This window comes from Hippopotamus amphibius, chromosome 11 (genome assembly GCF_030028045.1).
Source record: "Hippopotamus amphibius kiboko isolate mHipAmp2 chromosome 11, mHipAmp2.hap2, whole genome shotgun sequence".
NCBI lineage: Eukaryota > Metazoa > Chordata > Mammalia > Artiodactyla > Hippopotamidae > Hippopotamus > Hippopotamus amphibius.
This window is the reverse complement of record NC_080196.1, coordinates 35,196,321-35,222,668: the sequence shown is the minus strand read 5'-3', so window position 1 is coordinate 35,222,668 and position 26,348 is coordinate 35,196,321. Positions and strand designations below refer to the sequence as shown.

Here is a 26,348-nt window from a genome sequence, read left to right as displayed (position 1 = left end):
GAAATCTCACTTAGCTCTTTCCCACACGACCAATGAGGACGCAGCCCTGGAGGGCTCTGTGACTTTCCAGGGACCCACAGGCAGCAAGCCACCAGGCATGGCGAGACTCTTCTCCGTGCCCCACACTGCTGTTTGGACCTTGGTTTTCCTTCTGCACATGGCAGTGACTAATGTCACCTTACAGACCACACTATCGTTGGAGTTAAGGGGAGAATGAAGGCATAAGAGTCTTGGGAGGGAAATATGAATATAGAGACGTGAACACTTTAAACGGGTGTCGAGAGGCTCAAACCAAAAAGGAAGGGTTCCCCTTGGCCACAAAGTAGTTGAAATGAAAAGAACGGCTCACATTCCATTGGGCCAGGGGCAGAGTGCCAGCAGGGGAGGGGAGGGGACACAGGAGATAAACTGTGGAACTTCTGAAATGGGAAGCAGGACCCAATGAAGTGTGAAGAATTCCCTCCGTGCACCCACCATAAATTAGATATTGGCACAGATTTTTAAAAGAAGGAAAAGTACGAGGGGGAGGAGAAGAAATTGAGGAGGAGCAGGAGGAGGAGGAATTAAATCTGTAGATTTAATCTAAGAACATCTAAGAAACAGGGTGGAGAGTAATCGATGCAATGAGAAATCTTAGACCCCAGTCACTTGGGGGCCACTCATTCTGTCAAAGGAGGTCGCCTGCGCAGAGATGATGGTTACACGGAACAAGATCTCATTTTCAAGTGAGACACATTCTATCCACAGATGGGGAAGCTTGGAAGCGTCTGCCACGTGGTGAAAACTCCCATTCTCTTTCCACCCATTTTTCCTCTTCAGTAGATGCCCCACTCTTACCTCCGTGGAGGTTGAGAAAAGAATAATTTATAGGCACTAGAAGAGGGGGTTCCTGCCCAGAGAGAGATAGGCGGTCACTTCATCAGGCCTTCATGCACCTGGTTATTTCAGAACACAGAAGCTGGGGTATTCGCCTCAATATCACAGCAGCTCAAACACTGAGAGCATATCAGACAGACTTATCATAGGCTGACAGTGGATGGCAGACTACCGTCCACTCTCCAACCTCCTCAGGCCTCCCATCCCCTTGCTCACAGCTCTGGTCAGCTTGTCTTTCAGGTCTTCGCACACGCCAAGCTCTTTCCTACCTCGGGGCCTTTGCACACGTCGGTCCCTCTGACTAGAATGCTCTTCTCCTAACCTCCCCCTCATTAACGTCTAGCTAGTTTTCAGATACAGCTTCACTGAGACTTCTTTGACTCTCCAGAAATGCAAGTGTGCACCAGCACTCAGCACAGCTGCAACTGATTCTGTGATTAACGAGTAGGCCTCCCCCGTCAGACTGTAAGCTCTCTGAGGGCATGGGCAAGTGTCTGCTTTTCGCACCATCACGTCCCGTGGGTGAGCCCAGCAGTTCTCAGTCCTGTCTGCACATCAGAATCACCTGGGGAGCATTAAAAAACTCAGATGCTTGGGTTTCACCAAGACCTATTAGACAATAGTGCTTGAAGCTTGCCAGGTGGTTGTAGCACGTGGCCAAGGCTGAGAACTGCTGACCTAAGGAGGCCACGGGTGCTGGGCTTCTGTCCTAGAGCAATCTTGAAGTGGCCCAGGGAGTTACAGTAGGACCTTGCTCCCTTTGCTTGTGGATACAATGTATCATTTAAATGTTGTTTTCCACCCCAGAGATTAAATGTGAGGAAGCTCCGGAAGAGGGAAACAAAGTTCTGACTGTTAGAGAGCAATACTATTCCCTTCATGGAGAACTCCCACCATGACCCCCTCCCCTCCCCTGCGCACTGACCCTGGTCTACCACCTTCCTTCTCAGAGCCACAGGATTAACCTGATGTGTTCCTGAAATACACTTGAATATCTGGGGTCAGAACCCCTAATTTTAAAACTTAGGGACTTCCCTGGTGGCTCAGACGTTAAGAATCTGCTTGCCAATGCAGGGGACACGAGTTCAACCCCTGGTCTGGGAAGATCCCACATGCTGCGGAGCAATTAAGCCCGTGTGCCACAACTACTGAGCCTGTGTGCTGCAACGACTGAAGCCCGCACCCCTAGAGCTTGCGCTCCGCAACGAGAAGCCACCGCACTGAGAAGCCCACGAACTGCAATGAAGAGCAGCCCGCGCTCACCACAACTAGAGAAAGCCCGTGCCCAGCAATGAAGACCCAACACAAATAAATTAATTAATTAATTAATTAAAAATTAAATCAGGCCCAGCTATACTATGTGGTAGAATGCAAAACTTCACATTGAATTTTATTAAAACAGAAGAATTCAAAGCCTGTTCGTGCTGGGACAGGCCATCCGGACCAGCCCCAAGCCTCAGGCAGCGGTGCTTTGCAGTAACTTGTCCATGGGGCACTGAGGTGGGGGCGGGTCACCTGCACTGATGGAGCCTTTCCAGGGCAAGCCAGGAACAAGCTGTCCCTATCCACTCAGTTCCCCTTACTAAAGGGGTGGGAGTACTGCTATGTGCTAAATGTTCTGTCCCTTCCCCCGCCCCCAATTCATATGTTGAAATCCTGACCCCCAAAGGTGATGCTGTTAGTAGCTGGGGACCCTGGGAGGTCTCATGAACTGGATTAGTGCTCTTCTCAAAGAGATCCCACAAGCTCCCTCACCCCTTCTGCCACGTGAGGACACAGTGAGAAAGGACTGGCAATGCACCAGGAAGAGAGCCCTCACAAAATGCAACCATGCTGGCACCTTGATCTTGGACATCCAGCCTCCAGAACTGTGTGAAATAAATTTCTGTTGTTTATAAGCCACCCTCTGTGGTATTTTGTTATAGCAGCCACAATGGACTAAAGCAGTAAAACTTGTGAAAAAAAAAAAAAATCCAACCTCTCAAACACACACAAAGTAACAACTCCAATCCTCTGATGGATTTCACCAGCCCAACAAAAGCACTGTGTGACCCAGTCCCAAGTCTCATGGCAATGTGAGAAGCAGACCAACACTTAGCCCACTGCAGGGCAAGCTCTCCTGAGCACAGCTCTAGCACCTACGGGGGTCACCTGGGTAAGTTAAGAAGGAAGCTTCACTATGCACCCACTACACTAGCAATAATAAAGTAATAACAACAAGTGCTGGTGAGAATGTGGAGAAACTGGAACCTTTTTGCATTGCTGGCAGGAATGGAAAATGGGGCAGCTGCTTTAGAAAAGAGTGTGGCAGTTTCTTAAAACCTGAAACAGAGAGTTATCATATGACCCAGCAATCCTGCTCCTAGACATAAACCCAAAAGAACTGAAAACAGGTACTCAAACAAAAACTTGGTCACAAATGTTGAAAGCAGCTTTACTCACAATAGCCACAAAAGTTGAAACGACCCAAACGTCCATCAACTGACTAAGATAAATCTGGTGTCTACATACAATGGAGTATTATTCAGCCGTAAAAAGAATGAAGTTCTGATACATGCTACAACATGGCTGACCCTCGAAAACATTAAGTGAAAAGAGTCAGACACAAAAGGTCACATATTGAATGATTCCTTTCATCTGAAATACCCAGAATAGGTAAGTGCATGGAGACAGAAAGCAGACCAGTAGTTGCCAGGGGCTGGGGTCCTTGGGAGAATGAGGGGTGGCTGTTTAATGGGTATGGGGTTTCCTTTTGGGGTGACGAAAATGCCTTGGGGGGCTTCCTGGTGGTACAGTGGTTAAGAATCCATCTGCCAATGCAGGGGACATGGGTTCGATCCCTGGTCCAGGAAGATCCCACATGCTGTGGAGCAACTAAGCCCGTGTGCCACAACTACTGAGTCCGTGTGCCGCAAAGACTGAAGCCCGCTTGCCTAGAGCCCGTGCCCCACAACAAGAGAAGCCAATGCGATGAGGAGCCCGTGCACCACAATGAAGAGTAGCCCTTGCTCACCGCAACTAGAGAAAGCCCAAGCACAGCAACAAAGACCCAATGCAGCCAATAAATAAATAAACAAACAAATAAATAAACAAGTAAATTTAAGAAAAAAAGAAAGAAAATGCCTTGGAACTAGACAGTTGTTGCTCCACAACAGTGAGAACTCACTAAATGCCACTGACCCCTATACTTTAAAATGGTCAATGGTTAATTTTATGCCATGTGAATTTTATGTCAATTAAAAACAAAGCTTCCAAGGCCCCACCGTGAGAGGCTCTGACTCAGCAGGTATGGGCTGGGCCCAGGGACCTGCTTTTCCAAAGAACATCTGAGTGATTCTGCCATGGGGGTCTCAGCATGGCCTAAACGTCAGGGCTGATGTCTGTAAATGATGCCTTTATTTCAGATGAATCAGTAACACCTGCTGCTATTTTCCGAGTGCCCAGTATGGGCCAGGCAGGCACTGGGCTTGGTGCTTTCAAATATAGTGTCTCAGAATCACACTGCAAGGTGGGAATGAGCACTGTTTTGTTTCAGAGAAGTTAAGTGAGTGGCCCAGGGCACACAGCTGAGTAACAGCGGATTCACACCAACCTGTCTGACTCCACAGACCATACTGTCCCCACCACCCTATACTACATCACTGTGTCTTTTAACAAGCCCTTTCAGGAGGAAGAAATGTCATTTTTGTGTTTATATGCTCTTTATGTTAGAGACTTAGGTCATCTTACTAAAATTGTGATCCTTGGTATCTCCTGGGACTTTACTAGAGATGCAGACTCTCAGTCCTCACCCCAGGTTTGCTGAATCAGACTCTGCTCTCCCCAGATGACTCGTGTGGCACTCAAGTGTGAGCCGCACAGGTTTTTTGAGAGTTGTGCTATCCAATATGGTAGCTACTAGCTTATTTAAGTGGCTATTTAAATTAAAATTAAAATGAAATAAACTTTAAAACTCAGTTCTTCAGTTGTACCAGCTACTTTGAAGTGCTCCCCAGTCACATGTGGCAAGTGGCTACCCCTGGGCAGCACAAAATAGAACATTTGCATCAGTGCTGTGCTAGAGCAGGGTATCTTGAACTCGGCACCACTGACAATTTGGGGCTAGATAATTCTTTGTTGGGGGCGAGAGCTTCCAGCACATGGTAGAGTAGTTTGCAACCTGGGACGATTTCCCTCCTCAAGGGAATGGCGATGTCTGTAGACATTTTTTGGTGGTCATAGCTGGGAGGTTCTATTGGTATCATATGGGTAGAAGCCAGCATTGCTGCTAAACATCCTACATCCTACAGTGCACAGGACAGCACAACAAAGAATTATGCAGTCCAAAGTGTCAGCAGTGCCGAGGTGAGAGGACCCCCTCTAGGGTAATCAAAAATACATGGCCATTCTCAGTAAAACTGGAGGCAGGAGACTCACGACACCAAAGTGCCCGCCCCCCTCCTTTGCCAAATTCAGAACCCGAGAAGAGCATCTATTTTCGCCAAGAATGCAGAGTTAAGAAGTCCCGCTTTCCAGAATACTCGATGAACTCATTACTAAAACGAGGTCCCTACACTTCAAATCTCAAGGGCTGGGAAAGAAAGAAAATCATTTTTGATGTTTGGAATGCGTGATAAACTCCGCAAGAAACCACAATCTGCCTATCAGTGAGGTGTAGACACATCATTTGTTCATGCATCTATTTACTTAAAAGTATTTACTGAGCACCTACCATATGTCAGGTACTCTTCCAGTGTTGGAAGCAGAGCAGCCAACGAAACAAACCAGGTCACTGCCCTTGTGGAGCTGGCATCCTAGTGGAGGAGACCAACAGGACTGAAGTAAACAAATATACCAGCAGTGAAATGGGTCTGATCAGTGCTACCAAGGGGAGGGGGGCAGAGGAGTGATGGGGGATGGGTATCTGATGTCACCTACCTAAAATGTTCTGGGGCAACTGAAAAGGTGTCATCTGGCAGAGACCTGAATGAACTGAGATTGTACTAGGTAATTCGATGAGTGACAAGAGTTCCAGGCAGAGGGAACAGTGGCTGCTGAGTCCTTTGGTGAAACGAGCTTGCTAGAACTGGAAAAGCCTGGCAGGTGAGGTCGCCAAGGCAGGAATGGGCCAGGTCACGGGGATAGGTACCCACTGGAGGGTTCTGAGCAGGGGAGAGATGAGGCTTGATCAGTTTTTCACATAGAGAACAAACTATAAGAGGATAAGAGCGGAAAAGGCCAGACCTGAGACGAGGCTGCTACAGTCTTCCAGGCAAGCGATGGTGATAGTTTATTATTAAACTAATTAATGAAATCATTAATATTAATAATAGCTCTCTACTTGGCCAATGCTATTAACACTCTATCTCAGATATATCATGGGTAGACCCAGCATCATATTCAAGCTACTTCTATGGAGAAATGCATTCTGAGTTCCAAATGATCAACTTGAAACCTTTTCCATCCACCTGGGTTTTAAGCTGGGGACTGTGTGACCTGGGAGAAGACAGCAAGAAAGGAAATAGGGAGGTTAGGGAATTTTAGCAGGAGGAAAAAGGGCATATTCCCCCAAAACTCCCCTTTCTCCAGAACCATCAGAGAAGAGGTGTCTGAGAGGGGCCTTCCCATCATAATTCTCCCAAGGGTCGTTGGGTAGCAGATGCGTGAAAACCAGCAATTCCGCTATAAGAACAACAGAAGGGAAAGGACCAGTTCTCCTGTAAGGAGAGCACTGCCGCTGTGAACGAAGGAAGGTGTGGAGTCTTTTCCAAAAGCAAGGAAGTTTCTACTTCTGGGGTTTCTCAGGTTTCTCAGGCATCACAGGGTCAGGGAAATGGTCACAGAATCGGCAGATTCAGGGCAGAAGAACCCAGCTGTGCCGGTTACTAACTGCACGGCGCTGAGCGCGCTGCCGCTGATCTCTGTGACCCTCTGTAAACGGGGAAGACACCCTGCCTCTCAGAGTGGTTATAAGGGGTCAAGTCAGACGATGCCCACGCTGAGAGCGATGACAACTTCCGGTCCACGTGCCGAGCTCCGGACACGCGCGTCTTCTGGAGCAGGTGCCGAACGTGGAGGTGCAGCCTCCCCAGCAGGAGGCTCTGCGCTGCACACGTGTCCAGGCAGTTCCGCTTCACACGTGAACAGGTGCTTCCCTTTCGTTAATTCCTTTATTCAACACACATTCACTGGGTCTTAGTGCCAGGCGTGGAAGGAATAGAGAGTAAGATGCAGTCTCTACACCCCAAGGACGTGGGCAGCAGGGGTGGCTGGAGACAAGAGAACAGGTCCCTCTAATTCTCCTTTTCCCGCAGGGCGTGGTGACCATTGTCCAGGTAGTTTTTGCGCCTTTAGACTAGAGCCACCCGCCTGCTGGGGCCTAGTCTACCGGCAGCCTGCAGTGCCAACCTTGGGGGCAGTGTCCTCTCTCCTCTCCAGACTGGCAGCCCATCCTGGTCATTTCTGCTGGACCAGAAAAGGATGGTGAGGAAAAGGCGGGGCTGGCTGGGCAGAGGGAAAACGGGAGAAGCGCTGGCCTTCAGTAAGGCCTCCGTTCCAGCCCCCACTTCCTGCCCCCAGTGGACACAGCTCCAGATGGGTCAGGGGCCTTCTGACCCCCAGCTCGCCTAGGGCACAGCACCTCTCTGGCGTTTCCCAAGGAACGTCTTCAAGAGAAGGCCCCAGCTCTGAGTCATCTGCAGCAGAGATGAGACCTTGTAAAAATAACTCCAAGTATGAGGCTCCTCCTGTATTCACATTATTCACGATACAAAGAACAAAAAAGCAGGGCAGGAAGCAGAGGAGGAAAAGTGTCGTTCACATCAGTTGTCTTCACATGACAAGCAGCCAGGGACTCATTTGCTGAGCACCATGGCGCTCTCCTTCCCCGGAGCGATTACATAAGCTGGCGAGAGGGGCTTCTTTGCAAACTTCTGACTCTGCCACCCACCCCTCTTCATCTCTCACCACCAAATCTGAGGCTGTGTGCCTCAGACAGTTCTCATATAAATATGATGGAGCAACTAGGTTGCTCCCATAGGGCACTCAGGAAAGGCCTTGGGGAGGTGAAAGCTGAGCTGAGGCCCAGATGACCAACAAGTGACGATCTGAGTGGAGGACACTGGACATTCAACAGGGACAGCTGAAGCAATGGCCCCGAGGCTGGGATCGGTGCGCGTATGACAGGCACAGTGGGTGGGACAGAGCAGAGGAGTGGTGGTGGAGCGGTTCCTATCACGCAGGGTTGTGTTATTGGCATCTGGCGGGGTAGAGGCCAGGGATGCTGCTAAACATTTCTGAATGCACAGTGAAAACACAGAATTATTGGGCTCAAACATCAATAGTGCTGAGGCTGAGAAGCCCTGGTATAGGGTTTCACAAGTCACCGTAAGGAGTCTGTGTGCATACAGACATACACACAGAGGACTAGCCAGTGCCTGAACCTGCCAGAGCGTGGTCCTCACACATGCGTGCCCATCACACGTGCGTCCAGGGTAGGTGTCTTGAGATAAAAGAGAGGATGCTGGGATCAGCTCTCAGAACACAGGAGCCAGGGCAGAGGCAAAGAGCCGGCAACAGGTTCCTCGAACCTCTAAGAGGGAGGTCCTGGAACAAGGACAGAGGTGGTCGAATCCAGGGAGGCATGGGCAAGCAGATGGAGGCCACGGAGAGCTGTTTTCAAGCAGCTGATGTCCCTGGAGAGTCAAGACAGGGCCCTGGGTGAGGGAGGGGCCACCCTGTCCCAGTAAAGGGGCTAAGAGCTGGAGAATGCAACGGGTCTGATGAGTGCAGAGGGCACAGGCTGAACCAGTGTGTAGACATCCCAGGACTCAAGAACGAAATCACCAGAAGAAACAGCCAAGGGCTGAAGAGAAGGGACTCAGGTGGGCAGGACAAGGGTGGAGGGCTCCCAAAACCAACCACTCGATACCTGGAAGAGGCAAATGAGGAATCCAGAGGGGTCCGGACAATTAGGGGCGTTTGGGTACGATCTTGCATTTGGTTATGACTACACAATGCGTTGTTCTCTGCCCTGCTGGGGGGTGGGGGTACCTGGAGGTCAGGCCACCAGGCCAGTGGTCCAACACAGATAGCACTTTAGGGTGAAAATGATTTCATTTCTCCCCAAAGTCAAGTAAGCCCACCGGGGACCAGCCGAGATGACCAATGCCTGTGACATGCAGTTAACCCCAGGCACGCCCCTCCTCCTCACCCTATTGATAATCTGGATGATTCATCCGGAGAGGCTGGTCCCACCTCAGCAGAAACAGAATCTAGATGAGGTTCTCATCACTTAGAAATGAGAAGAATTTCTCAGTGGAGAAGCAGGCTGGAATACTTCCATGGCTGCTATGTAAAGAAGCCTTTCTAATTTGGGGGAGGGTGAGCAGGACAGGCTGCCTCAGAGGGACTTGTTCCGACAGAACCGCTGGTGGCATCTTTGGGTCCACATCTGTGCCCGCAAGCGGGCAGATGCCCTCGTTACCACTCTCACTCAGCGCTGACTTTCTTCCCCTGTAGTTTTAAAATAACATTTATTCTTCTCCACCTAGAAAGCATGTTCAATATTAAAAGTTTTAAATATATACAAAAGAAAAAGCCACTCATAATCCCATCATTTTGTGAGAATATTTCCTTTTTTTTTTGCTGAACTTTTAAAATACGATGGTTGAGATCATGTCGTACACATGGTTTTGTATTCTGTTTCTAACGTAAGCATGTGGCCGTGTTAAACTATTAGCCTTAATCACTGACATAATCCATCGAAAACATGGTATACTCTCTAATATTATAGGAAGGGGAGGCCCAGATCCTCTGAAGACTTATTTCACCTAATGCAGGTACTTTGAAGGGACCCCTGAGCATTGAATACAGGGATTGTCCCCATACCTGAGCATGCACCATGGCAGGCAGCAGTGGAGATTAGATGTGAGGATGGCTTACGATCACACTGTCACAGGCAAAATGCATTCCCTTTCTCCAGACTGGGGACCTCTACACTTCCCTTGGTTGAGGGACATACCCCATCCCACTCTTCTCACAGAAGAACTAGGGACTCACCCTCCTCACTCAGTTAAGGGGCAGCTGCAGGTCCCATCTAGGCACAGGGAATGGAGAAAAGCTGGGTTAGGTCCTGAGACGCAAGGAAAAATATACAATGGAAAAGCTCTGGAATGGTCATCAGGTGTAGGGATCGATAGCAGCTGGTCAATCACAGCCTGCAGGCCAGCCGACCACCTGTTTATGCAAATAAAACTTTACTGAAACACAGCCATGCCTATTCATGTCAATAGCGTCTATGGGACCTCCCTGGTGATCAGTGGTTAAGAATCTGCCTTCCAATGCAAGGGATGCAGGTTCAATCCCTGATTGAGGAACTAAGCTCCCACACATGACAGGGCGACTAAGCCCGCACGCTGCAACTAGACAGCACATGAGCCACAACTACTGAGGCCGCGTGCTCTGGAGCCCATGCACCACAACTAGAGAAGCCCATGGGCAGCGATGAAGATCCCCTGTGCCTCAACTAAGACCCAACGCAGCTAAATAAATAAATAAATAAATAAATATTAAAAGAAAAAAGTGTCTATGGCTGCTTTCGGCCACAATCAGCAGGGTTGAGCAGTTGTGACAGAGACCACATGGCCTGCAAGCCTAAAATATTTACTACTTGGCTCTTTAATACAAAGTTTGCTGACCCCTGTGCTTGGAGGCCAGCCGTCCTCCAAAATCTGTGTTCCCCCTTATTTAGCTGAGAGTTGTCACTGAGAGGCAGCTGCCCAGCCTGTAACTACGCCTCCCAGCTCCTCCTGTGGCAAGGTGGGACCTGTGACTAGTTCTCGCCAATGAAATGTGGGCTAAGCGGTCTCTGTCATTTTGGGGCCAAGACGGTTAAGAAGTGGGTGAGCCTTCACCACCTTTTTTTTCCCCTTCCATCTGAACACAGGGTACTCCTCAGCCCTGCAGCAGTGTTTCTCAACCTTCTTTCATCATTGTTGCCCCTGTAAGGAGCCTTTTCAGACACTTTTTTCCTAGTTGCCTTCCTCCATGAAATTTTAATACACTGTGTATCTGTTTATGTACCATATGTATATCTGTGATTTATGTATTAAAAAGTAAGCTTTTTTTTGGCCCCAAGAACTAATTTTGCCCTGGGTGAGAATGCATCCTCTAAGATAGAGCAGAGTCACAAGATGGAAGGTGCCTGGGTCCCTGAATTACTTTGTGAAAGAAGGCCAGTCATGCCAGAACAACTGCATTTGAGTGTTAGAACTGCAAGAAATAATTTCAATCATGGTAAATCCCTGAAAACTGGGAGATGATTATGGCAGCTAACACTGCCTTAACAATGTTAGTACAAGATCTAAAATTGATAATTAAAACAAAGTATGAATTAGACAGACGTTTATAATACAAGGAACTCGTAAATCCTAAAAGAGGTAAATTTAGGATTAAAAACACCTGCTTTAGATGGTGGACAACAAATTAACTGCATTCATTCATATTCTCTCCATCTAAACACATCATCACTAAGATGAGAGTGAAATAAAATTTTTTAAGATATCGTTTAAAACGACAAAGGAAACAAGGGCTACTGGAAAAGAGACTGGGACAGTTTTATGGAAAAGAGACAAAGTATGAAAGGTGAGAAACCGATGATGCGGCCATGGATATTACGAGAGTCCATCAGCTTGGCAGAATGGCCAAGAGACTCATGACTCAGAGATGCCAGGGTAGTGGAGGGCAGGAATCAAATGTGAGGCTGAAAAGGGGTAGGGGAAATCTGAAGTCAGAATAGTTGAGCCGTTGGTACTTGTGGGGCAGCCAGGTATCTACTCTCCCAAGGAAAAAAAAAAAAAAAAAAAAGAATTTCCTTCTCTGAAGAAACTGAATGGACCCCAAAGAAAAGATGAGATCCAGGAAGCAGCAGAACTAACCCAGTATAATAGTACAGGAAAATCCCAAATATCAATTGTGTAGCAGACCTAGACAGCAACCAGGTCAAACTTGAGAAGGATAGAGAACTCTGAGAGGAAGGGAGAAGATATAAAATACCCAACTGGCTAGAGAGTTTGGGAATAAAAAAAAAAATGAGGATATGATAATAAATTGTGGGGGGGGGGGAGGCAAAGATACACTCTTAGAAAAATATAAAGCCATATATATAAAGGAAATTCATGTTATTGACTCTGAAGAGGATAACAGATCGGGCATCAGGGTCACACATGTAAATGCCTTCAGGGTCAGGCAAATAAGTACATGAACACAGCAGGCTAGGAGTTTGAGTACATGCATAAAGCGTGCGAGTAGAGGGACTGCGGCAGACTGGAGTAGGCAAGTCCATTCTAAAGGGGGCAGCCTCCAGCAGAGTCTTGCCATATGGAAAGGCAGAGCAGATCTTACAACCTTTAACACAGTATCCCAAACTCTAAATCTTTTATGGGAACTCTCCTTATTTTAAAATGTTGGCTGAAAATTTTTAAAATATTTCAGGCAAACCAAACAAGTATTTCCAGGCGCAGACTGTCGACACACAGCTTGTTTCTACATTCACAGTCACATAAGCCCTATCTGCTGATCTTTCAGTCTTTAGAGTCAACCTACAGGCCGAGCACAGTTTTTACTGGCAGTTACAAAATAAATATGTAAGTGTTATCACCCTTAACAATGTAAAAGTAAAAACAGAGATGACAGAAATTGGCAAGTTGGAAGGAGATGGGGTAAGGACACTAATATCTTCATCTTACTGATCAAGGGAATCAAGAGATACTGTTGTTAACAGCCAAGAAATATGATAGTAAAAAATTACTTATAAAGCTAACCAAATAGAGGAACTATAAATAACGATACAACTATGTTGTGAGGATGTGGGGAGGGGAGGTAAAAGGGTAGTATAAGTGAGCTCAATCGTCATCTATCATAACAGGAAGCAGATAATTTCTAAAATGGGAGTAAAACAAAAGCACATTATTTTTAAATATGGAGGTAAATGTCAGAAAAAAAATAACTAAAAGAGTTAAAAGAGATTGCCCCAAGGAAGAGGGACAAGTTAGGGAGGGAAGAGGCCAGGAGACTGTTATTTTTATTATAGATTCTTCTGAATGTGCACCCCTGGCCAAAAAAAACCCAGAACAAAACCCTTTTGTAAGAAAATGAAACAGATCAATTCATGGGTTGATAACTGGGCAAGCCTGCAAGGTTGAGTTTCAGTAATACTATAGATGGTACTCAAAAAGGTTTAAGTGGAAATAATGGAATGAATGGACCGGTTACAGAGGTGTGTGGAGGGTTAAGGGAACCAACAGGATACAGCGTAGCACCCAGAGGCTGAAACCAGCAAGAAGCCTTGATTACCCCTAAGTTAGAAGGGCAGGGGGAGGAAACAACTGTTCCCGGAGCCCAATGATTCTAGAGACCTGGGAGAGGGGCTGCAGATGGAAAAGAGGCTGTGGCCAGAAATCAGGGGGATGAATACTCCCACTTCACTCTCCTCCTGTTCTTGGATCTCTTGCTGGTGTCTCCTATTGACTAAACCCACTGAAACCCAGAAGGTAAAATAAAGGAGCCCAGCTGATGTAATCCACAGCCTCCCTGGACTCAGCAGGGCAGAAATGGATCTGGGAGGAGGGGGGCAGTTGGAGAACAAGCAGCACACGTTCTCATACTCTCCGTTACCCATCTGAGTTTAAAAGTGTATAAGATAAGCCACACACTTGTCCCAGAGTGGCAATTTCCACCTTGTCTAGTTCAGCAGCAGAACTAAGGGACTGCCAGGAAGAGGGGATAAAAAACATGCAATTTCCCCCCATTTTCATTAGCCAATAGGGATGGATGACTTCCATATGTAGGCTCTGTGTTTAGTCACAGAGGAGAACCAAGAAATACGAAGCCAGAATCCCCTCCATGTGACAAAAGGAGAGTGAGGCAGACACACACAGAAAGGTAACCATACCACGTGGTGGAACCGGCATCCAATGAAAACAGCAGCCACACTTGTCTCCAGGACCCAAACCAGGAGGCAACACACCTTCCCAGGCTTTCCTTGAAGGGTGAGTGGAATTAGATGGGAGAAGGCAGCGTGCGAGACATTTTTGGGGGCAGCGATCTGCCTGGTTACAGGAGGAGTGAGACACCGGCTGGTCATCAGGCTGGGGTAGCACAGTGGAGGGATCCAAATGCCAAGCTCCGGAGCTGGAACTTTACCTTCGGAACAGGGCGTTGCCCAAAATATCAGATCGGGTGACATGCCTGCAGCAGTAAGGGAATTACATGGGTAGGAAATGAACCAACGGCAAAGCTAGAGAAGGTCGGGATACACACAAGCAAAGGACTTGCTCCAAGTAGGTGTTAATACCTATGGAAGTTTGAGAGGCTGGGAGGGACAGAAGGAGGGAGGACGTATATAGGTAGGTACTTAGTTTGTCTTTCAAGACTCAACTACATAGTCATCTCCTCTGTGAAATTTTTCTTGACCAAACCCTGCCTTTTCTTGGTAATGGGAATATTAAGCCCCAACTATCCAAGCATGGAACACTTCACTGAACTCATATTTCCTGCAATTACTGTATATTTCCTTTGAATGCAAGGATGGTGACCTATTCATCTCTACAACCCCAGGCCCTAGCTCAGGGCCTGACCCACATTAAGTGCTCAAAAATTAGTGATCCAATGGATGAGTGGGTGGTTGTGTATATGGATGGATGGATGGATGGCTGGGTGGATGGACAGATGGATGGTGGATGGCTGGGTGGATGGATGGATGGATGGATGGTGGATGGCTGGGTGGTGGGTGGTGGCTGGATGGGTGGATGGTGGATGGTGGGTGAGTGGATGGATTGATGGATGAATGGTGGATGGTGGATGGATGGGTGGATGGTGGATGGATGGGGTGACAGTGGCCTACAGTAGGATGGCAATAGTACAATTGAATGAAAGAATGGAATCAACACGCTCTGGCACCTGGATCTTCCCAGAGTGTGCAGTTCTGATGCCCGTCTCTTTTGGAAAGTAGGAGATTATAACATAATTGCTGTATCACTCTGCAAATATTCCCCAGCTTGTGAGGGCATGTTTGGTTATTAACAGATCGTGCAACAAATTAGACACAGGAAACAAACCATGATGATAGAAAGGTGGGTGGGGCCCAGGCAAGAACCAGCGACCAAAGCGCCCTCTCACATACTATTTAGGAGGATAGGGTCAGACATGTTGGCCTGCTTTACTTGAAAGGTCTGGTTGCTCCATTCTCTAAAGTCTATCTCAAGAGCATGACAAGGAGCAAGAATCCCTTTCCACAGGGCTGTTTCCCCATCACATACCAACACCCCATCTATTACCGCGAGCTTGTTTTTAATTGATGGCCTTGGCAAAAACCACAGAAAGCAAAACAGTGCTCTTGTGTTAGGTTCTAGAATAACACCAGCTGTTGGAATTCAACAGCCAGGCTGGTAGCCTAATGATGAGTAAGAACAACTTCCTTCAAAAAGAACCATCAGTAGGCAAGGGATTTTGGGGTCCCTGGACAGCAAAACGCACCACTTTCAATCAGATGGGACTGCTGCCCTAAATACCATAATCCTGTTGACTAGTTATGTAAGTACAGCATCTCTTACATCAATGAACCAAAAATTGATTTTGAGATTCTAGCTAGACTCTTTTAGATATTTAAGAACTGCTTGATGCCATAAAATGACTGCAAGTAAGGGAAGGGGGTGAAATCTGATAAGGACTTAGTACTACCAGGACAGAGATGAGTGGTGGCTAGTTATCTACCTTTCCCCCATCCAGGTAGAAAGAGAGAATATATTTGCTGCTTCCTAGTCTCAGGGTGAGGATGCCCAATGGCTTCTTGCATCTGTACCATCCCGTGCATGTCCCAAAGTGATTTCACCAACAAGTCTTCCAAGAACGCAGAGAAGTAGCTTGGGGGCAGGTTCCTTTATTTCTATTTTACAGATGGAAAAATTAAAGCACGTATATCTGTGTAAGCAACTTGCTCCAGGGTCTGAGAGAGGAGTCACTGGCCCAGCCTGGTCTGCAACACTGGTCTTCTGATGACTTGAAAGCCAGAACTGGTCTTCTGATGACTTGAAAGCAAGGACAATGATTTACTCATTTTTGGATCCCCTAATCCTAGCAGACAGCCTGGTCCTGGTCAATAATATGTGTTTAATAAATGTTTACTGAATAGAAGAGTCCCAGTGCCAAATTATTACATTAACTTCTCTCTGGACTCGATATCTCTATCTGTAAAATGGGAATAATAATATTCTCAAATGGTTAGTGTGAGGCTCAAATGTATTCACACATTTTATAACATTGTCTGGCATGTGGTGGGTACTCTTTAGTATCAGCTATTACTATTATTGTTGATATTGTAACTGCTATGAAGAAAAGAAGATAAGGCAATATGAGAGAGAATGGAACAATGGCGGGGAGGGTGGGGGGCACTACCTTAACCAGGGTTGTGGGAAGGGCAGTCTGAGGCTGCGACATTGGGGCAAGACCTAAATGAAGACAAAGAGTCAACTGCACGGGACCTGGGGGAGGTCAGGGTGGGCGGAGGGCATGGAAGGGGCCAAAACTTGGAGATGGGCATGAACTTGGTGTGTCTGAGGAGCAGAAGGAAGCGGCAGTTTTGTAATTATCACAATCCAGCTTGTTATGGGTTTTACATCCCAATTCCTACCCCTAATTTTTAAGAGGAAATGTAGAATTAACCATCTGAATAGCCACCCCATAGTAGACAGAGTCTTAAAGGCCAGATAGAGTCTGAAGGTTTGGTCATAGTTTCTCAAACAGGTCTGAAGAACTCACTCTGCTGAAAGTTTAAGAGAATCCCTTCAGCACAGTTCACACATTTCTGAAACAGATCTTATTTCTAGCCCATGGACCAACAGCTGGGGAAAATGAGGCTTCAAGTCCCCTCAATCCTGCAAGTCCCCCGCTTACACTCTGAATGCAATTTTCCAGCATCCACTCCCATCGGCCTCCTCCCCAAACACGTCTCACCAGGAGTACATTTGGAAAACGCAGAGGGAGGAGGCAAGTCAGTAAGGTAAGCACTGGGGAGAAACACACATTGGAAGTAAAGCCATCGAAGCAACATTGTCCTGTGTCATTTGAGGCCGTTCCATGCTATTATCACAGGAAGCCTGAGTTGAACCAAGTCACGTGGGCCCTTTAAAGCCCTGGTCCCACTTGTCTTGTCCTGACTTCCTTTTAGGCTCAATCAGAACAGATGTGGACAGGAAGAGCCCCTCCTCTTAATCACTGTCCCTAGTGGGCAACACCGCCGCCCCGAGGCCAGCTGTTAGTGGCAGGAGGGGCTCACTGAGATCAGCAGCCGTGCTTGTCCACATCACGTCCATACCCCTCATGACACTCACCCTCTGCCTCTGGATCACCCCAATGTGAGGCGGGTCCCGGAACACTCCGGCCAGCCGCATCCCAGGTCAATTATGTTGGGTCTCACGCAGGACTGCTTCTTCCCCAGGACCAACCTCCCACCCCCATCGCAGCTAAGCAGCCCCTGGAGAACTGTCCATGGTGACCTTGCCCCCCTTCTGAAGGACCTGAGGACCACACCTGGAACTCAGTCACATTCACGTGTACAGCCAGCCCATCACTCAGGCCCGGGCAAGTGAGGAAATAAAGGACACCCCGGAAGCCCAAGGTTCAGGTAATTCTGGAAGCACACCACACGGGCAAAAGGCTGATAAACTTTACCATTTCAAACTCATTAGTTGGATGTGTAAACAAACAAAACTGCGAACGGAATGAAATGTCAACAGAATTTAAAAAACAATTTGCCATATGCATATGAATATCCTTAATATATAACGAGAGGTTAAAATCAAGAAAATGATAAACACATGAAGAAAAAAATGGGTTACACGCAGTCCTTGAAAGAAGAAACACAAACGGTGTAAATACAGGAAAAACTGCCAACCTCGGGAGAAATCAATAAAATCAACCTACTAAACTGGATAGGATTTTTATGTCACACTGAGTGTTGGCGAGAATGTGGAGGAAGCAGGCATGCTTCTATACCGATGGCAAGTGGACTCATGTCTACCCAAACATCGATGTGCAGGCGTTCTGAGCCAGGGATCTGTCCCCCAGAATGTTCACCTTACATACCCAAACACACATGCTCAAAGACATCCAGTAGCAATACGAGTGTGGAGAAGCAGGCCCATTCATACATGGCTAATGGGAATGCAAAATGAGCATCATATTTATGAAGAGACATTTAGCAATATGCACCAGAAACACCTTAAAGTTTCACATATATATATCTTTGACCCAGAAATTCTACTTACAGAAATTCACCCTTCGGAGATCATATAAATATGCCTAAAGATTTACTACAAAGATGCTCGTATGCTGTTTTTAATGGACAGGTGAAGTGGGGGCGGGGGGGAAAAATATAACTGTGTAAAATGTCAAAACCGGGTAAGTAGAAGATATCGATATAGCGTGGAGTTCTAAAAAGTGATTCCAAATTATGCCGTGGGTCTTCTGGTTAAAAAAATGGTAGATTGAAAACATATGTTGATCTCCTTTTCCTTCTAAGACTCCACTAAAATGACAGTAAAGGAATTTTTTAAGTTGTATGAACTTACAACGTTGAAAAGAACAGGAAAGAGGCAATTAGCAATCCATTATAGGACGACAGCAAATGGACAAGAGGCATAACCGAGACACCAAGACAGATGCTCAGAGGAGGATGTGGACAAGAAGGGTGTGATCTGCTCTGTAAACTCCAGAGGGTGAGAGAAGCAAGGATGCCAGGAGTGGGGAAGGGAAACTGAAAATGAGGACTAACTGGAAGTAAGAAAACAGAAGACTGACACTTATACATGCTCTCTCTCATACCCTCCCTCCCTCCCACCTGCATGCACCTTGCAGGTAGGAGACTGGAGGTCCCCTCCGCCACCCCAGATTAACTGAATGACAACGGGTTACCCTGACCAGTAACCAGTTCCCTATAGGTCACTCAAAAATCTCCCCAGCTACTAACCACTACGCCAGAGAGGGCAGAGGCACAGATGCAGAATGAAGGGCCACTGGGTGCTGTAGGTCCCTGAGCAGAGGAGAGGAAGGGATTCAGAGCCCAGTATAGGATCTGACCTCCTGGCCACTCTGAATCCCAGGTAAAGCCAGACCAGCAGGGCTGCCAGGGGCATGTGCTCCCCCAACCCACACATCCACGTAGATAGTCCCTTCTGCCCCCAGCCTCCCCGCTTCCCTTGAGCTCAACCAGAATCGGGAATGGAGAATTTAAGTAAAATGTGTCATTAGCCATCTTTTCCCTGAAAAGCCAAGAGATGGTCTAAACCAGGCATGACACGTTTGCAAAAAAGAGGCCCAGTGAGGTATGGGGTGACATGTATAGTGTGGGTGCTTAGCCAAGGAAGCTCTCCTCACTCCAAATCTTCCTTAGATCTCTATACAGAGAGAACAACAGCTCAGAAAACAGACGATCCAGGACTGGATTTCCTCGGACGGTCAAGGTGAAGCTCATGGCAGAGCCCCCTTACCTCCTTGGGCTGCAGGTGATAGGAGAGAGACCTCATGGGAGTGGGCAGGAGCATCCCTCCTAAGCCTTGTTGGCAGGTGACGGTCCCAACTTCCCAATGGGTGGGACAGTCCCATCTAAAGGCAAGGAGACAGCTCTTGCTCCTTTTCTAGGCCTCCCTCTCCATCACTGTGAACCTGACCTCAGTAAATGTGCTCAAAGGGCTCTCACTTTACTTAGGGCCTGTTTGAGGAAGCCTCTTCCACTGGTTTTTAAAGACAGTTAATATTTACTTTCCTGTCATGGTGTCTACTTTCTAAGAATTCCAGAAGGCTGTGTTCTGGCTTTTAAGACCCAGGTCATGCTGGAAAAATGTTTCCAGTTGGGTAAGAAGAGGATCTTCCACGGAGCACCTGGCTCAGTGATGCCACAACTTTGTGCCAAGCTGAGAGCACAGGACAGGAAACTGGTCTGATGCTATGGGTCTAGACCTCTGTCATGTTTCCAATAAAGATACACAAACAGTGAGAAAGACAGCACCCCTGATGTTCCAGGGACTGTTGGAAGACAATGAACCAATCCTTGTCCTCAAGGAGAGCCTAGTAAGAGATGGGGTTGGAGGGTTCTACAAAAGTCAGGTGTGGGAGCAGCAAAGTGAACCGACCTCCTACAGCCCAGCACAGAAGCACGCCCTCATCGCCTAGGGGCTTGTTCCTTAATAGTAACCAGTCCTACGTTGGTTGGTGTTAACTCAGATGGGTCCTGATTCAAATCATCAGTAAAGGAAAATGCGTCCATTTTCACAAGCTTATTTCACGTCTTGCTTTTATCATCCTTGGGGTCCACATAAACTGGGAAGCGAGGTTCAGGCAATATTCTGGGGCGCTCATGACTGCAGTCAATGTTTAAGGCCTTACTTACACGAGGAAGTTATCATCCTTCTTGTGAGAAATGAATGGGGCGACCGAAGGGATGTTTTCCGAAGGTCCTGTAACGTGGCTCTATCAGGCCTCTGGCTCCTTCCCTGCTGCTGCTCTCTTGGCCTGACATGAACCTGCGGCAGCCACGTCAGAGCCAGCAGCCTCCCTCCACCCTGTGGAGCTGGATAAAAGTTCTTCTCACCTGACAACGGATCTGGACCCCTGGGCAAGGATTCAGGGTTCCCACCACCATTAAGTAAAAGGACACCCCCATTCCAACCGGCACAAGGGATGGAAAAAAACCACAAGATCCAAAAGGGGCCCTGCTACTGACTTTAGCCTCCATGGGAGGAAAATATAGGAGCCTCCAAGGGCCACACGGGCCCCCTCCAGTGCTTACTTAACGTGAAGAGGAAATTGCCCCACAGACACCCACCAACGGATGCAGAGACGCGGAGGCCAAGGGCAGTGACGAATCCCAACGGCCACATCCGACTACCTCCCGGCCATAAGGAAATGGAAAATTTCAAGGATACAGCAAAGATATTTTTTCTTTTGGGTTGGTAGTCCTAGATGAGTTTTCAGCTGGGATCACTAAAAACACAAACAAACAAAACAACTATACAATCACACTATACAGTAGCTCAAAGGGATGTGTGTGTGTGTTTGCGCACAGGCGTGTGCTCAAAGGGGGGGGCACACACAAATACATATGAACGTGTGTGTTACCCACAAGCCAAGAAGCCTGAAGGCATAAATGTGGAAATCTAAAAACAAAACAAACTCTGGGAAGGCAAGTGGAACCCAAGGATATGAAGGGTGGTTGAGTTGTGGGGGGTTATGGCGAGCCTCAGACAGAGCCTAGGAGACCTACCGGCCGCAACCACTGACACACTCACTCCTTGCAGAACAGTAATCTCAGCAACCTCCACCATCACTACCCCCTTTCAAATTGTAAAGCACCTCAAGCCCCCACTGTAATATTCTCAACAATTATATTATTATACCTAACGATATTATACAAGTCCATCTCATGTATCAAATCTTATTACAAGAAAGAATTGCTTGGATGGGCCACGTCATGGTGATATCTTGATTTGGTTAGAAAAAAAATCTCTCTGGGAACGAATCCTGTGCAGCGAATCCTCTATCTAGGCCCAACCGTTTAGAGTGGTCACTCTCTGCGCTGAAAATCACTGGCTCTGCACTGGCAGCAGGACAGACGCGAGACAGGCCAGTGGAGAAGGTCATGGCTCCGCTGATGTCTCAACTTCCTCATGGGTAAAGGGATTAAACCCTGAGACCCCGCCCAGATAAGGGCCACCACACATCACAGGCCCAGCGGCACCGGAAGCAAAAAGGTAACATGGGAGAGTGGGGGTGCTCCTTCGGATATTTCAAAGCGGTGAGTGATCGATCCAGCCGTGGCAGCTGCACAGCATCCAGATACCCACCATGTGCCTGAGTGACACATTGTGGGGGACAGGAATGGACACTGGGGTCCAGGCTGATGGAAGTCAGCGAGATGCTTCCACCTCTGGAGTCCTAACATCCACAGTGATGTGAATCTGACACGTTAGTGTCAGGACTGACCTTGCCGGACTGTTAACATGCCACGGAAATGACTACAATGGCTGTGACGTCTGTACAGCGAAACCCGGCATTTATAGCGTCAGTTGGGAGGATTAAAAGCATAGAGACAAGATCGGGCAGGGTGGGGAGGGGGCACCAGGATCCAGAACTCTTGGCTCACCTGGCGGTGGGAGCCCAGAGCCCAGAAGCCCTGCCTCCAAGTGCTGGGGACCGGCACCAGGTAGGTACTCCTCGATTCTACCAGGAGCTGGAGGTAGGGCAGCCCCCTGCTCACAAGTCATGGGCATGGGGAACAACAACAACAACAGCCAACAACTCAACAGCACTTACAGTATACAGGGCACTCCGGCTTTATAGGTACTGAGTCAATTCTCATCACAGCTCTATTGTGTACGTATTATTTTCCTACTTTACAGATGAGGAAACTGAGGCACTAAGAGTTTAAGCAAGCAGACTCGAACCTAGGAAATGTGGCTCCAGAGCCTGTGCCCACCAGAGACAGCCAGGGTCTGCGCGTCCACACAGTTCCAGATTAAACAGTGAACGTGAGCATGCATGGTGAATGCCATTTACCGAATGCCAGCGAGCGTGATCTGGAGGCACTTTCACGTGCTTGAACTCTGGGATTCTCTTTCCTCCCCAGCTTCCCTGCCAACCTGGTTACCACCTGATCCAACTCCACCTCAACCATCACTTCCTCAAGGAAACTCTGGCCCCCCCCCCCATTAGGTTATTCGCTGACAAGCCTCCCTCTACTTAGTCTTTTTTTTTAAAATAAATTTATTTATTTATTTATTTATTTATTTATTTATTTATTAGGTCTTCTTTGCTGCACACAGGCTTTCTCTAGTTGCGAGCAGGGGCTACTCATTGCGATGGCTTCTCTTGTTGCAGCTTCAATAGTTGTGGCACACAGGCTCAACAGTTGTGGCTCGCAGGCTCTAGAGCTCAGGCTCAATAGTTGTGGCGCACGGGCTTCGTTGCTCTGCGGCATGTGGGATCTTCCTGGACCAGGGATCAAACCCATGTGCCCTGCATTGGCAGGCAGATTCTTAACCACTGCGCCACCAGGGAAGTCCATCTACTTATACTTAGTCTTTTATCGCCGTCCATGGCTCCACATTATTTGCTTGTCTGTTTACTTACTACAGGCTTCTCTCCCTGGCTAGACTTTAAGCCAGCACTGTCCAGTAGAACCTTCTGCAGCAGTGGAAGTATTTTACATTTGTGCTGTCCAATGTGGCAGCCATAGGCACACGTGGCTGCCGGGCACCTGAAATCTGGTTGCGGGCTGAGATCCCTGCTTCCTGGACCAGCAGCATCGCCATCACCTTGGAGCTAAAAAGAAGTGCAGAGCCTCAGCCCCACCCCAGACGTCCTGAATCAGAATCTGCATTTTAACGAGATCCCCAGGTGATTCATGAGCACATGAACATGTACGAGGCGCTACTCTAGAGTATTAGAGGGAGAGCGAGGAGTTGCATTTAAATCAGCCAGCTTCCATTTTTTTGATCAAAGGCATCTGATTCACTGCTATGGGTGAGTGGCAGGGCCCTAAACGATCACCAAATGACCAAAAGCAGCAAGAGCCACGGATCAGAGAGCACTACAGAGCACTGTGGGGAAGGGAGGGTCACCGTATGGCACAGCTACAGGAAAGAGGGAAGAAACTGGTGGGGGGGCAGGGGAACCAGCGTTCTGACAAGACGGGGATTCTGTGAGGCAACGAAAGAAACTGATCTGGACCACGGGGATGTGAATAGAGGGCACAGCCACGCACACACGTGGGCACACATGCACAGAGGTGTGACATTCAAAATGGTGATGACGGGGTATCAGCCTTTGAGGTACTACCAGAAGCTCAGTGTCCTAGGTTAAATGCATCTATTCATTAAAATGGAATTTCCACAGAAATTAACAAGCTCTACTATTAACTTCTGAAAAGCAGCTGTCCTGCTTCTAAGAATTATGGGCTGGAAACTGGAGCAAAGGTAGATCCACAATGGTGCTACTTTGCCTCCCCTCTTCCTATGCACCATTCCCCCCAAGCAGGATTTCAGATGGCTCTCCCTGAATCCAGCCTGCAGTGTCGCACGCAGAATTTGGTGGTGATCAGTCACGTTACTGGAATGGGATCTAAAAGATGTCCTTCCTCATTAGAAAATCTACAGACAGTAAATGCTGGAGAGGGTGTGAAGAAAAGGGAACGCTCTTGCACTGTTGGTGGGAATGTAAATTGATACAGCCACTATGGAGAACAGTATGGAGGTTCCTTGAAAAACTAAAAATAGAGTTACCATATAACCCAGCAATCCCACTACTGGGCATATACCCAGAGAACACCATCATTCAAAAAGACACATGCACTCCAATGTTCATTGCAGCACGATTTACAATAGCCGGGTCATGGAAGCAACCTAAATGTCCATCAACAGATGAATGGATAAAGAAGATGTGGTACACGTGTACAATGGAATATTACTCAGCTGTAAAAAGGAACGAAATTGGGACATTTGTAGAGACACAGATGGACCCAGACACTGTCATACAGAGTGAAGTGAGTCAGAAAGAGAAAAACAAATATCACATATTAACACATATATGCGGACTATAGAAAAATGGTACAAATCAAATGGTTTTCAAGGCAGAAACAGAGACACAGGACACCAACAGGGGAAAGTGGGGGGGTTGGGGGGGGAATGAATTGGGAGATTGGGATTGCTATATATACATTACTAACAAGAAAAAAAATATCAAATTGTACACTTTAAATATATGCAGTTTATTGCATGTCAATTGTATCTCAATAACAGTTCTTAAAGGAAAACAAACAAACAAAAATAAAAATAAAAGATGCCCTTCCACACCATAACACGCATGTACCGAACACACAGGAAACTCCTAGGAGCATCTGGGTTTTTGTGGTGATGATTCAACATATATTTGCTTTTATTGTATTTTTCTTCACAACTGGTCTATGCCCAATGGTTGGCTGGATAACCCTCCAGCCATTCTTAACCCCTCTTGCCCACCTCCATTACCAAGGCTGGAAAAGCTTACTAATCCCCTTGCCAGCCTCCTTTTGCAGCTCGGGGTGACCACATCAATACTCCCAGAACTGACAAGACAAGAAGCCAAAACACCAAGGAGGGCAAAGCAGAGAAACTGAAAAAACTCCTGTCCTTGACGTCACTGTTGAACTGCCAGATCAACACCAGACAACCACTGTGTTCACCCCAACTTCTTGTTTTATGAGAGGATGTGTTACTCAGACCACTATTCATTTGCTTTTCTGTTACTTACAGCCAAAAGTGTGCCTGTGGTCTTTTCCTATCCTCAACTCCTCTCCCCCCGCCGCCCGACTGCTTTACCTCTTTGCCCACTTACTCTTTCCATCCAGCTTTTGCACCAGCCTCCAGACTACTCCATTTTCCCTTATTCTTTTCCTATTCACATCCTCCACTGCCGGCCCATAATGTAACAGCGGGCTCAGATGCCCAACCCCCATTTTTGAAAGGTCAAGTCTGAATGTCCAATTGTCAGTCCTCATGCAGCAACCTCTTCTGATCTCCGGAAACTTCAGCCTAGCTGCAAATTTTACCCAAAGCTGAAAGAACAATGAGCAAATTCCATTATTATGTCTTTACTTCTTGGATTACTGTTATGAGCTAATAAAAAGATGTAAAGATATTTCTCAGGTGCATTTATATTGAACAAATCTTGAATTACACAGCACGTATGCAGACTCAGCCAACTCATCTAGGCTGTGACACCAACCAAGACAGAAGGCCGTGAATAGGAACTACTCCTGAGAGCAGATGTGTAAGCAGAAACACAATTTATGAACTAGCCCAGTGCTCTTCCTAAGGTAGACTGATGTAATCCGGATGCTACCTCGCTGGGCCCTGGAGCCTCCCTCCAGCACTTAATTGGATATGTGATTAGGAAAAATATATTTTAATCCTTATTAAGCTTAAGATTTCCATCTTTTGGTTTACCACTTAACACACGTTCAAACCGACAAGTTTTCTGCAACTACGGACATGCCTCAGCCTCCTTCAGGTGGTAAAATGCTGAAAGGCAGGAACTGGGTCCAAATGGCACTGCGTCCTTCCACGCTGCACCCGCCCCGTGGCCAGGTCTGATCCCATCCCCAAAACAACAGCAACCAAGTCAAAATTAGAAATTCTATGGCAGTTGCCAGTCACAACCAAACAGCCATTTCTTACCTGTACATGCTACAGAAATGAGTCACATTTTCAGGACTCCATCATCTCAAGAATGATTCACAATTTTTTGTGACTCAGACACACCACCCCATTCCTGCTCTAGCTCATAAGGAGTGTGCAGTGAAAGCTTCAAGGGATGGACAAGTACCCCAAGAGTACCCTGGCGGGGCAGGCAGGCAGACCAGAGAGGGATGGGGGTTCACCAGGAACATCACACAAGGGTGAGCG

General features: G+C 47.4%; 1 protein-coding gene across 29 annotated transcripts in view; it reads right to left on the bottom strand.

Annotated features, from left to right (window-relative positions):
- TRERF1 (transcriptional regulating factor 1) overlaps positions 1 to 26,348 on the bottom strand; it is a 195,752-nt gene that overhangs the window by 66,749 nt on the left and 102,655 nt on the right. For 6 of the 29 annotated variants that reach the window (XM_057698392.1, XM_057698379.1, XM_057698386.1 and 3 more), the window contains 2 exons: positions 5,794 to 6,017; positions 5,588 to 5,669 (listed from right to left, as the gene is read on the bottom strand). The exons of 16 other annotated variants lie outside the window; for them this stretch is intronic. The gene's annotated coding sequence lies outside the window, so the exon portion shown is untranslated. Of the gene's footprint in view, positions 1 to 5,587; positions 5,670 to 5,793; positions 6,018 to 6,099; positions 6,115 to 20,299; positions 20,893 to 26,348 lie in introns of those variants that run through there. 7 more of the 29 variants (XM_057698391.1, XM_057698375.1, XM_057698378.1 and 4 more) reach the window with 3 other exon arrangements.